The sequence below is a fragment of the Rutidosis leptorrhynchoides genome, chromosome 2 (assembly GCF_046630445.1).
Source record: "Rutidosis leptorrhynchoides isolate AG116_Rl617_1_P2 chromosome 2, CSIRO_AGI_Rlap_v1, whole genome shotgun sequence".
NCBI classification, from domain to species: domain Eukaryota; kingdom Viridiplantae; phylum Streptophyta; class Magnoliopsida; order Asterales; family Asteraceae; genus Rutidosis; species Rutidosis leptorrhynchoides.
The window spans coordinates 230,595,074-230,607,515 of record NC_092334.1 but is presented as its reverse complement, the minus strand read 5'-3'; positions in this window follow the sequence as shown (position 1 = coordinate 230,607,515).

Genomic DNA, 12,442 nt, shown 5'->3' with positions numbered 1-12,442 from the left:
TTATATTATCATGATATTATGATATATAATATATCTTAGTATGATATATATACAGTTAAATGTCGGTACAACGCTAATCGTTACATATATGTCTCGTTTCGAAATCATTAAGTTAGTAGTCTTATTTTTACATATGTATTTCATTGTTAATACACTTAATAATATATTTACTTATCATTTAACATAATTATCCAAGTGTATCAATATCTTAATATGATTCATATGTACCTAGTAAGACGTTGTTATAACGATAATCGTTATATATATCGTTTTCGAGTTTTTTAAATTAATAGTCTCATTTTTATGTATATAACTCATTGTTAAAATACCTAATGAGATACATACTTATAATAAAATCATGTTAACTATATATATAACCATATATATGTCATCGTATAGTTTTTACAAGTTTTAACGTTCGTGAATCACCGGTCAACTTGGGTGGTCAATTGTCTATATGAAACCTATTTCAATTAATCAAGTCTTAACAAGTTTGATTGCTTAACATGTTGGAAACATTTAATCATGTAAATATAAATCTCAATTAATATATATATACATGGAAAAGTTCGGGTCACTACAATACCTACCCGTTAAATAAATTTTGTCCCGAAATTTTAAGCTGTTGAAGGTGTTGACGAATCTTCTGGAAATAGATGCGGGTATTTCTTCTTCATCTGATCTTTATGCTCCCAGGTGAACTCGGGTCCTCTACAAGCATTCCATCGAACCTTAACAATTGGTATCTTGTTTTGCTTAAGTCTTTTAACCTCACGATCCATTATTTCGACGGGTTCTTCGATGAATTGAAGTTTTTCGTTGATTTGGATTTCATCTAACGGAATAGTGAGATCTTCTTTAGCAAAACATTTCTTCAAATTCGAGACGTGTAAAGTGTTATGTACAGCCGCGAGTTGTTGAGGTAACTCAAGTCGGTAAGCTACTGGTCCGACACGATCAATAATCTTGAATGGTCCAATATACCTTGGATTTAATTCCCCTCGTTTACCAAATCGAACAACGCCTTTCCAAGGTGAAACTTTAAGCATGACCATCTCTCCAATTTCAAATTCTATATCTTTTCTTTTAATGTCAGCGTAGCTCTTTTGTCGACTTTGGGCGGTTTTCAACCGTTGTTGAATTTGGATGATCTTCTCGGTAGTTTCTTGTATAATCTCCGGACCCGTAATCTGTCTATCCCCCACTTCACTCCAACAAATCGGAGACCTGCACTTTCTACCATAAAGTGCTTCAAACGGTGCCATCTCAATGCTTGAATGGTAGCTGTTGTTGTAGGAAAATTCTGCTAATGGTAGATGTCGATCCCAACTGTTTTCGAAATCAATAACACAAGCTCGTAGCATGTCTTCAAGCGTTTGTATCATCCTTTCACTCTTCCCATCAGTTTGTGGATGATAGGCAGTACTCATGTCTAGATGAGTTCCCAATGCTTGCTGTAATGTCTGCCAGAATCTTGAAATAAATCTGCCATCCCTATCAGAGATAATAGAGATTGGTATTCCATGTTTGGAGACGACTTCCTTCAAATACAGTCGTGCTAACTTCTCCATCTTGTCATCTTCTCTTATTGGCAGGAAGTGTGCTGACTTTGTGAGACGATCAACTATTACCCAAATAGTATCATAACCACTTGCAGTCCTTGGCAATTTAGTAATGAAATCCATGGTAATGTTTTCCCATTTCCATTCCGGGATTTCAGGTTGTTGTAGTAGACCTGATGGTTTGTGATGTTCAGCTTTGACCTTAGAACACGTCAAACATTCTCCTACATATTTAGCAATATCGGCTTTCATACCTGGCCACCAAAAATATTTCTTAAGATCCTTGTACATCTTCCCCGTTCCAGGATGTATTGAGTATCTGGTTTTATGAGCTTCTCTAAGTATCATTTCTCTCATATCTCCAAATTTTGGTACCCAAATTCTTTCAGCCCTATACCGGGTTCCGTCTTCCCGAATATTAAGATGCTTCTCCGATCCTTTGGGTATTTCATCCTTTAAATTTCCCTCTTTTAAAACTCCTTGTTGCGCCTCCTTTATTTGAGTAGTAAGGTTATTGTGAATCATTATATTCATAGATTTTACTCGAATGGGTTCTCTGTCCTTCCTGCTCAAGGCATCGGCTACCACATTTGCCTTCCCCGGGTGGTAACGAATCTCAAAGCCGTAATCATTCAATAATTCAATCCACCTACGCTGCCTCATATTCAGTTATTTCTGATTAAATATGTGTTGAAGACTTTTGTGGTCGGTATATATAATACTTTTGACCCCATATAAGTAGTGACTCCAAGTCTTTAATGCAAAAACAACCGCGCCTAATTCCAAATCATGCGTCGTATAATTTTGTTCGTGAATCTTCAATTGTCTAGACGCATAAGCAATCACCTTCGTTCGTTGCATTAATACACAACCGAGACCTTGCTTTGATGCGTCACAATAAATCACAAAATCATCATTCCCTTCAGGCAATGACAATATAGGTGCCGTAGTTAGCTTTTTCTTCAATAACTGAAACGCTTTCTCTTGTTCATCCTTCCATTCAAATTTCTTCCCTTTATGCGTTAATGCAGTCAAGGGTTTTGCTATTCTGGAAAAGTCTTGGATGAACCTTCTGTAGTAACCAGCTAGTCCTAAAAACTGGCGTATGTGTTTCGGAGTTTTTGGGGTTTCCCACTTTTCAACGGTTTCGATCTTTGCCGGGTCCACCTGGATACCTTCTTTGTTCACTATGTGACCGAGGAATTGAACTTCTTCTAACCAAAATGCACACTTTGAAAACTTAGCGTACAATTCTTCCTTCCTCAATACTTCTAACACCTTTCTCAAATGTTCACCGTGTTCTTGGTCATTCTTTGAGTAAATAAATATGTCATCAATGAAAACAATGACAAACTTGTCAGGGTATGGTCCACACACTCGGTTCATAAGGTCCATGAACACAGCTGGTGCATTAGTTAAACCAAACGGCATGACCATAAACTCGTAATGACCGTAACGTGTTCTGAAAGCAGTCTTTGGAATATCATCTTCTTTCACCCGCATTTGATGATACCCGGAATGTAAGTCAATCTTTGAATAAACAGACGAGCCTTGTAGTTGATCAAATAAGTCGTGGATTCTCGGTAGTGGGTAGCGGTTCTTGATGGTAAGTTTGTTCAACTCTCGGTATTCGATACACAACCTGAATGTACCATCTTTCTTCTTGACAAACAAAACAGGAGCTCCCCACGGTGATGTGCTTGGTCGAATGAAACCACGCTCTAAAAGTTCTTGTAATTGGCTTTGCAGTTCTTTCATCTCGCTGGGTGCGAGTCTGTAAGGAGCACGAGCTATTGGTGCAGCTCCTGGTACAAGATCTATTTGAAATTCAACGGATCGATGTGGGGGTAATCCCGGTAATTCTTTCGAAAATACATCGGGAAATTCTTTTGCAATGGGAACATCATTGATGCTCTTTTCTTCAGTTTGTACTTTCTCGACGTGTGCTAGAACAGCATAGCAACCTTTTCTTATTAGTTTTTGTGCCTTCAAATTACTAATAAGATGTAGCTTCATGTTGCCCTTTTCTCCGTACACCATTAAGGGTTCTCCTTCTTCTCGTACAATGCGAATTGCATTTTTATAACATACGATCTCTGCTTTCACCTTCTTCAGCCAGTCCATGCCAACTATTACATCAAAACTCCCTAACTCTACTGGTATCAAATCAATCTTAAATATTTCGCTACCCAGTTTAATTTCTCGATTCCGGCATATATTATCTGCTGAAATTAATTTACCGTTTGCTAATTCGAGTAAAAATTTACTATCCAACGGGGTCAATGGACAACTTAATTTAGCACAAAAATCTCTACTCATATAGCTTCTATCCGCACCCGAATCAAATAAAACGTAAGCAGATTTATTGTCAATAAGAAACGTACCCGTAACAAGCTCCGGGTCTTCCTGTGCCTCTGCCGCATTAATATTGAAAACTCTTCCGCGGCCTTGTCCATTCGTGTTCTCCTGGTTCGAGCAATTTCTAATAATGTGGCCCGGTTTTCCACATTTATAACAAACTACATTGGCATAACTTGCTCCGACACTACTTGCTCCGCCATTACTCGTTCCGACACCATTTGTTCCTTTCGTTCTGTTAACCCCTGGTCCGTAGACCTCACACTTCGCAGCGCTATGACCATTTCTTTTACACTTGTTGCAAAATTGGGTGCAGAACCCCGAGTGATACTTTTCACACCTTTGGCATAGCTGCTTCTGATTGTTATTGTTGTTGCGGTTGTTATTGTTGTTTGGATGATTGTTGTAGTTGCTGTTCTTGTTATTGTTGTTATTGTTGTTGGGCCGTTTGTTGCAGTTGCGATTGATGTTGCGATTGTTGGGATAATTGTTGCGATTATTGTTGTAATTGCTGTTGTTGTTGTATTGGTGATTCTTATCACCGTTTTCCTCCCACTTTCTTTTGACTTGCTTCACATTGGCCTCTTCAGCCGTCTGTTCTTTAATTCTTTCCTCAATCTGGTTCACTAGTTTGTGAGCCATTCTACATGCCTGTTGTATGGAGGCGGGCTCGTGTGAACTTATATCTTCTTGGATTCTTTCCGGTAATCCTTTCACAAACGCGTCGATCTTCTCTTCCTCATCTTCGAACGCTCCCGGACACAATAGGCACAATTCTGTGAATCGTCTTTCGTACGTGGTAATATCAAATCCTTGGGTTCGTAACCCTCTAAGTTCTGTCTTGAGCTTATTGACCTCGGTTCTGGGACGGTACTTCTCGTTCATCAAGTGCTTGAATGCTGACCACGGTAGTGCGTATGCATCATCTTGTCCCACTTGCTCTAGATAGGTATTCCACCATGTTAACGCAGAACCTGTGAAGGTATGCGTAGCGTACTTTACTTTGTCCTCTTCAGTACACTTACTTATGGCAAACACCGATTCGACCTTCTCGGTCCACCGTTTCAATCCGATCGGTCCTTCGGTTCCATCAAATTCCAAGGGTTTGCAGGCAGTGAATTCTTTGTAGGTGCATCCTACACGATTTCCTGTACTGCTAGATCCAAGGTTATTGTTGGTATGTAGCGCAGCCTGTACTGAGGCTATGTTTGAAGCTAGAAAAGTACGGAATTCCTCTTCATTCATATTCACGGTGTGTCGAGTAGTCGGTGCCATTTCCTTCAAAATAGTCAAATGGAACAAGTTAATCATACAGAATATTAAGAGTAGTTAATAGTATTTCGTAGCATAATATGAACTCATTTATAAAAGCTTTTTCTTCATATTAGCGTTTTATAAGTTTAAATTCGGGTAGTACCTACCCGTTAAGTTCATACTTAGTAGCCAATATACAATTCAACTACTACAATTCTATATGAAAAACTGATTATAATAATATTTCGCGTTCAAACTTTTACACAATATTTTACAAACTTACAATACCGCTTATTTTACATATAGCATGAAATATAGCACACAATAAATTTGATACAAGATGGTTGTGAAGATAATTCTAGCTAGTACACAAGTCGTTCAGCAAAGGCAATAAAGACACGTAATTCATACGTCCAGAAACAAGTCATGCATTCTGGTTTTACTAGGATTACTTCCCATCCTTGGTCTTGTGGAACATAACCGTTATGGCCGTTGATAAGACAGCGTGTTGTAACATCGTCAAAGGGACGAGGGTTACGTAATGTCCAACAGTCCCGTAACAATCTAAAAACCTCATTTCTTACCCCAATTACCGACTTCGTCACTTGTGGGAACGTTTTGTTTAATAGTTGTAGCCCGATGTTCTTGTTCTCACTTTGGTGAGAAGCGAACATTACTAATCCGTAAGCATAACATGCTTCTTTATGTTGCATGTTAGCCGCTTTTTCTAAATCACGAAGTCCAATATTCGGATATATTGAGTCAAAATAATTTCTTAACCCATTGCGTAAAATAGCATTTGGGTTCCCTGCAATATATGCGTCAAAGTAAACACGTCGTAACTTATGGATTTCCCAATGTGATATCCCCCATCTTTCGAACGAAAGCCTTTTATAAACCAAGGCATTCTTGGAACGTTCTTCGAATGTCTTACAAACTGATCTCGCCTTAAATAGTTATGCCGAAGAATTCTGACCGACTCTAGACAAGATTTCATCAATCATGTCTCCGGGTAGGTCTCTTAAAATATTGGGTTGTCTATCCATTTTGTGTTTTTATACTGTAAAATAGACAAGAGTTAGATTCATAAAAAAAAAATACTTATTAATACAAGCAATTTTTACATATATCATAAAGCATAAGCACACTATATTACATATATTACACCACACGAATATAACTATCTTATTCCGACTCGCTTGTTTCTTCTTCTTCGGTTTTGGTTCGTTTTGCCAAGTTTCTAGGGATATATGATATTCCCCTAATACGAGCCGTCGTTTTCCACATTAGTTTAGAAAAACCTGGTGGTTTAGAGGTTCCCGGGTCATTGTTACAACTTAAGGACTTCGGGGGTTGACGATACATATAAAGTTCATCGGGGTTGGAATTAGATTTCTCTATTTTTATGCCCTTTCCCTTATTATTTTCTTTTCCCTTTTTAAATTCAGTTGGGGTAATTTCTATAACATCATCGGAATTCTCGTCGGAATCCGATTCATCGGAGAATTGGTAATCCTCCCAATATTTTGCTTCCTTGGCAGAAACACCATTGACCATAATTAACCTTGGTCGGTTGGTTGAGGATTTTCTTTTACTTAACCGTTTTATTATTTCCCCCACCGGTTCTATTTCTTCATCCGGTTCCGATTCTTCTTCCGGTTCCGATTCTTCTTCCGGTTCCGACTCTTCTTCCGGTTCCTCTTCGGGAACTTGTGAATCAGTCCACGAATCATTCCAATTTACATTTGACTCTTCATTATTATTAGGTGAGTCAATGGGACTTGTTCTAGAGGTAGACATCTATCACATAATATCAAACGCGTTAAGAGATTAATATATCACATAATATTCACATGTTAAAAATATATAGTTTCCAACAAAATTTGTTAAGCAATCATTTTTCAAGTAAACACGGTCGAAGTCCAGACTCACTAATGCATCCTAACAAACTCGATAAGACACACTAATGCAAAATTCTGGTTCTCTAAGACCAACGCTCGGATACCAACTGAAATGTCCCGTTTTTATTGATTAAAAACGTTCCATATTAATTGATTTCGTTGCGAGGTTTTGACCTCTATATGAGACGTTTTTCAAAGACTGCATTCATTTTAAAACAAACCATAACCTTTATTTCATCAATAAAGGTTTAAAAAGCTTTACGTAGATTATCAAATAATGATAATCTAAAATATCCTGTTTACACATGACCATTACATAATGGTTTACAATACAAATATGTTACAACAAAATAAGTTTCTTGAATGCAGTTTTTACACAATATCATACAAGCATGGACTCCAAATCTCGTCCTTATTTAAGTATGCGACAGCGGAAGCTCTTAATAATCGCCTGAGAATAAACATGCTTAAAACTTCAACAAAAATGTTGGTGAGTTATAGGTTTAACCTATATATATCAAATCATAATAATAGACCACAAGATTTCATATTTCAATACACATCCCATACATAGAGATAAAAATCATTCATATGGTTAACACCTGGTAACCGACATTAACAAGATGCATATATAAGAATATCCCCATCATTCCGGGACACCCTTCGGATATGATATAAATTTCGAAGTACTAAAGCATCCGGTACTTTGGATGAGGTTTGTTAGGCCCAATAGATCTATCTTTAGGATTCGCGTCAATTAGGGTGTCTGTTCCCTAATTCTTAGATTACCAGACTTAATAAAAAGGGGCATATTCGATTTTGATAATTCAACCATAGAATGTAGTTTCACGTACTTGTGTCTATTTTGTAAATCATTTATAAAACCTGCATGTATTCTCATCCCAAAAATATTAGATTTTAAAAGTGGGACTATAACTCACTTTCACAGATTTTTACTTCGTCGGGAAGTAAGACTTGGCCACTGGTTGATTCACGAACCTATAACAATATATACATATATATCAAAGTATGTTCAAAATATATTTACAACACTTTTAATATATTTTGATGTTTTAAGTTTATTAAGTCAGCTGTCCTCATTAGTAACCTATAACTAGTTGTCCACAGTTAGATGTACAGAAATAAATCAATAAATATTATCTTGAATCAATCCATGACCCAGTGTATACGTATCTCAGTATTGATCACAACTCAAACTATATATATTTTGGAATCAACCTCAACCCTGTATAGCTAACTCCAACATTCACATATAGAGTGTCTATGGTTATTCCGAAATATATATAGATGTGTCGACATGATAGGTCGAAACATTGCATACGTGTCTATGGTATCTCAAGATTACATAATATACAATACAAGTTGATTAAGTTATGGTTGGAATAGATTTGTTACCAATTTTCACGTAGCTAAAATGAGAAAAATTATCCAATCTTGTTTTACCCATAACTTCTTCATTTTAAATCCGTTTTGAGTGAATCAAATTGCTATGGTTTCATATTGAACTCTATTTTATGAATCTAAACAGAAAAAGTATAGGTTTATAGTCGGAAAAATAAGTTACAAGTCGTTTTTGTAAAGGTAGTCATTTCAGTCGAAAGAACGACGTCTAGATGACCATTTTAGAAAACATACTTTCACTTTGAGTTTAACCATAATTTTTGGATATAGTTTCATGTTCATAATAAAAATCATTTTCTCAGAATAACAACTTTTAAATCAAAGTTTATCATAGTTTTTAATTAACTAACCCAAAACAGCCCGCGGTGTTACTACGACGGCGTAAATCCGGTTTTACGGTGTTTTTCGTGTTTCCAGGTTTTAAATCATTAAGTTAGCATATCGTATAGATATAGAACATGTGTTTAGTTGATTTTAAAAGTCAAGTTAGAAGGATTAACTTTTGTTTGCGAACAAATTTAGAATTAACTAAACTATGTTCTAGTGATTACAAGTTTAAACCTTCGAGTAAGATAGCTTTATATGTATGAATCGAATGATGTTATGAACATCATTACTACCTTAAGTTCCTTGGATAAACCTACTGGAAAATAGAAAAATGGATCTAGCTTCAACGGATCCTTGGATGGCTCGAAGTTCTTGAAGCAGAATCATGACACGAAAACAAGTTCAAGTAAGATCATCACTTGAAATAAGATTATTATAGTTATAGAAATTGAACCAAAGTTTGAATATGATTATTACCTTGTATTAGAATGATAACATACTGTAAGAAACAAAGATTTCTTGAGGTTGGATGATCACCTTACAAGATTGGAAGTGAGCTAGCAAACTTGAAAGTATTCTTGATTTTATGTAACTAGAACTTTTGGAATTTATGAAGAACACTTAGAATTTGAAGATAGAACTTGAGAGAGATCAATTAGATGAAGAAAATTGAAGAATGAAAGTGTTTGTAGGTGTTTTTGGTCGTTGGTGTATGGATTAGATATAAAGGATATGTAATTTTGTTTTCATGTAAATAAGTCATGAATGATTACTCATATTTTTGTAATTTTATGAGATATTTCATGCTAGTTGCCAAATGATGGTTCCCACATGTGTTAGGTGACTCACATGGGCTGCTAAGAGCTGATCATTGAAGTGTATATACCAATAGTACATACATCTAAAAGCTGTGTATTGTACGAGTACGAATACGGGTGCATACGAGTAGAATTGTTGATGAAACTGAACGAGGATGTAATTGTAAGCATTTTTGTTAAGTAGAAGTATTTTGATAAGTGTCTTGAAGTCTTTCAAAAGTGTATGAATACATATTAAAACACTACATGTATATACATTTTAACTGAGTCGTTAAGTCATCGTTAGTCGTTACATGTAAATGTTGTTTTGAAACCTTTAGGTTAATGATCTTGTTGAATGTTGTTAACCCATTGTTTATTATAACAAATGAGATGTTAAATTGTTATATTATCATGATATTATGATATATAATATATCTTAGTATGATATATATACAGTTAAATGTCGGTACAACGCTAATCGTTACATATATGTCTCGTTTCGAAATCATTAAGTTAGTAGTCTTATTTTTACATATGTATTTCATTGTTAATACACTTAATAATATATTTACTTATCATTTAACATAATTATCCAAGTGTATCAATATCTTAATATGATTCATATGTACCTAGTAAGACGTTGTTATAACGATAATCGTTATATATATCGTTTTCGAGTTTTTTAAATTAATAGTCTCATTTTTATGTATATAATTCATTGTTAAAATACCTAATGAGATACATACTTATAATAAAATCATGTTAACTATATATATAACCATATATATGTCATCGTATAGTTTTTACAAGTTTTAACGTTCGTGAATCACCGGTCAACTTGGGTGGTCAATTGTCTATATGAAACCTATTTCAATTAATCAAGTCTTAACAAGTTTGATTGCTTAACATGTTGGAAACATTTAATCATGTAAATATCAATCTCAATTAATATATATATATACATGGAAAAGTTCGGGTCACTACAGAATGAGAGCTAAACGTACTGGTCAAGGTCACACAATTACTCATCCAGACATTAATGCGCCAGATTATGAAATCAAAGGACAAATTCTACACATGGTGACTAATCAATGCCAATTTAGTGGTGCGCCGAAGGAAGATCCAAATGAACATCTTCGTACCTTTAATAGGATTTGTACTCTATTCAAAATCAGAGAAGTTGAGGATGAACAGATCTATCTCATGTTATTTCCCTGGACTTTAAAGGGAGAAGCCAAAGATTTGTTGGAATCATTACCTGAAGGGGCGATTGATACATGGGATGTTTTAGTTGAAAAATTTCTTAAACAATTCTTTCCGGCATCTAAAGCTGTGAGACTTCAAGGAGAAATTGTTACGTTCGCGCAGAAACCAAATGAAACTCTATATGAGGCGTGGACAAGATTTGGAAAGTTATTAAGAGGATGTCCGCAACATGGTTTAGACACTTATCAAATAGTACAAATATTCCACCAAGGATGCGACATTGCTACACGAAAAGACATCGACATAACAGCTGGCGGTTCCATTATGAAGAAAACAGCAACTGAAGCTTACAAAATTATTGATAACACTGCTTCCCACTCACATGAGTGACACCAGGAAAAAGATATTTTTCGTTCATCTAAAGTGGCTAGAGCCGATTCTAGCCATGACTTTGATTCCGTTTCCGCAAAAATAGATGCTTTCGAGAGACGAATGGAAAAGATGAATAAAGATATTCACGCAATACGAATCAGTTGTGAGCAATGCGGTAGACCACATTTAACGAAAGATTGTCACATTGAGCAAACTATGAAACAACGTGAGAATGTTTCCTACATGAACTAAAGGCTGGGAAATAATTATCAAAATAATTATCAACCTCCAAGGCCAAACTTCAATCGAAATCAAAACATTCTTTACAATCCAAATGAGCCAAACAATAACTCGTATAACCAAGAAGGTCCGAATAACCAACCAACTCAAAACAACACTTTCAATCAACAAAGACCTGACTTGTATAAGCCATCACAACAAACCGAAGAGAAAAAGCCAAATCTGGAAGAGATGATGGCAAAGCTAATGGAATCTCAAACACAATTTATTACATCTCAAACTCAAACAAACGAGAGGTTTGATCAGTCATTAAGAACTCAACAAGCTTCCATTTTGAATCTAGAAAAACACGTAGGTACTCTTGCTAGCACGATGAGTCAGAGGGAACAAGGAAAGCTACCGAGTAATACTGAAGTAAATCCTCGGAATGAGAATGTTAATATGGTTTCAACGAAAAGGATAATCTCCTTAAAGATTAAAAATCGCCTTTTAAGACTGATATTACTCAATCCTTGAGATTGACCTTAAAGATTGAGAATTACAAACTCATAGAATTCAATGATATCTAAACTCGAGCTTGAACGAAAAAATATTTTGATCAAAATTAAAACCGATTTGTTTTCTGAAAACCTATTTTCAATGCGTTCATTACCATTGAACGTAAAATCCTAGGAATTCACCTGAAATTCATTAGGTCACCTGAACCAAATCTGGTGTCAACCGTAAGACCGGTGGTTGCATAGCATGGTCGAAGACAGGACCTTGTGCCAGACCAAAAAACTATAGGGTGATCTTTACTGTTGCTCCTACAAAGGATAGTAATTGCATCCGACACGTTGTAGACCATGAACAAATGCATGTCACTAGACAATGCTTTAACAGTTGCTTGTTCAACGCTTTCCTTTACAACCGGACGGTAGTTTACCGAAAGGTAATATACGGAGCAAGTATACTGGATGTGTGCTTTCCTAATACAAGGTTAGCAAGTGGGTGACACAAA